Here is a 1,883-nt window from a genome sequence, read left to right as displayed (position 1 = left end):
CAAGCGAGTGATCCAGATATGCGAGCGAGCCAGACAAGAGCGCAAGCGAGCAAGCCAGATATGAGAGCAAGCGAGTGAGCCAGATGTGAGAGCGAGCGAGCCAGATATGCGAGCGAGCCTGATAAGAGAGCGAGCCAGACAAGAGAGCAAGCGAGCAAGCCAGATATGAGAGCAAGCGAGCGAGCCAGATGTGAGAGCGAGCGAGCCAAATAGGCGAGCGAGCAAATAAGAGAGCGAGCCAGACAAGAGAGCAAGCGAGCGAGCCAGATATGAGAGCAAGCGAGCAAGCCAGATATGAGAGCGAGCCAGATAAGAGAGCGAGCCAGACAAGAGAGCAAGCGAGCGAGCCAAATATGAGAGCAAGCGAGCCAGCTAGATGTGAGAGCGAGCGAGCCAGATATGTGAGCGAGCCAGATAAGAGAGCGAGCCAGACAAGAGAGCAAGCGAGCAAACCAGATATGAGAGCAAGCAAGCGAGCCAGATATGAGAGCGAGCGAGCCAGATAAGAGAGCAAGCCAGACAAGAGAGCAAGCGTGCAAGCCAGATATGCTAGCGAGCCAGATAAGAGAGCGACCATACAAGAGAGCAAGTGAGAAAGCCAGATATGAGAGCGAGCCAGACATGAGAGCAAGCGAGCGAGCCAGATATGAGAGCAATCGAGCCAGATAAGAGAGCAAGCCAGACAAGAGAGCAAGCGTGCGAGCCAGATATGCTAACGAGCAAGCCAGATAAGAGAGCGAGCCAGACAAGAGAGCAAGCGTGCGAGCCAGATATGCTAACGAGCAAGCCAGATAAGAGAGCGAGCCAGACAAGAGAGCAAGCGAGCGAGCCAGATATGAGAGCAAGCGAGCGAGCCAGATGTGAGAGCGAGACAGATAAGAGAGCAAGCCAGACAAGAGAGCAAGCGTGCGAGCCAGATATGCTAACGAGCAAGCCAGATAAGAGAGCGAGCCAGACAAGAAAGCAAGCGAGCGAGCCAGATATGAGAGTAGGCGAACCAGCCAGATATGAGAGCGAGCGAGCCAGATATGAGAGTGAGCAAGACAAGAGAGAAAGCGAGCTAGCCAAATATGAGAGCAAGTGAGCGTGCCAGACAAGAGAGCGAGCGAGCCAGATATGCGAGCGAGCCAGAGAAGAGAGCGAGCCAGACAAGAGAGCAAGCGAGCGAGCCAGATAGGAGAAAAAGCGAGCGAGCCAGATATGAGAGCAAGCGAGCGAGACAGACAAGAGAGCAAGCGAGGGAGCCAGATATCAGAGCAAGCTAGCAAGCCAGATATGAGAGCGAGCCAGATAAGAGAGCGAGCCAGACAAGAGAGCAAGCGAGCGAGCCAAATATGAGAGCAAGCGAGCCAGCTAGATGTGAGAGCGAGCGAGCCAGATATGTGAGCGAGCCAGATAAGAGAGCGAGCCAGACAAGAGAGCAAACGAGCTAGCCAGATATGAGAGCAAGCAAGCGAGCCAGATATGAGAGCGAGCGAGCCAGATAAGAGAGCAAGCCAGACAAGAGAGCAAGCGTGCAAGCCAGATATGCTAGCGAGCCAGATAAGAGAGCGACCATACAAGAGAGCAAGTGAGAAAGCCAGATATGAGAGCGAGCCAGACATGAGAGCAAGCGAGCGAGCCAGATATGAGAGCAATCGAGCCAGATAAGAGAGCAAGCCAGACAAGAGAGCAAGCGTGCGAGCCAGATATGCTAACGAGCAAGCCAGATAAGAGAGCGAGCCAGACAAGAGAGCAAGCGTGCGAGCCAGATATGCTAACGAGCAAGCCAGATAAGAGAGCGAGCCAGACAAGAGAGCAAGCGAGCGAGCCAGATATGAGAGCAAGCGAGCGAGCCAGATGTGAGAGCGAGACAGATAAGAGAGCAAGCCAGACAAGAGAGC

The sequence above is a fragment of the Hyla sarda genome, unplaced genomic scaffold, assembly GCF_029499605.1.
Source record: "Hyla sarda isolate aHylSar1 unplaced genomic scaffold, aHylSar1.hap1 scaffold_22, whole genome shotgun sequence".
Lineage (NCBI taxonomy): Eukaryota > Metazoa > Chordata > Amphibia > Anura > Hylidae > Hyla > Hyla sarda.
Note: the sequence above shows the minus strand (reverse complement) of the source record.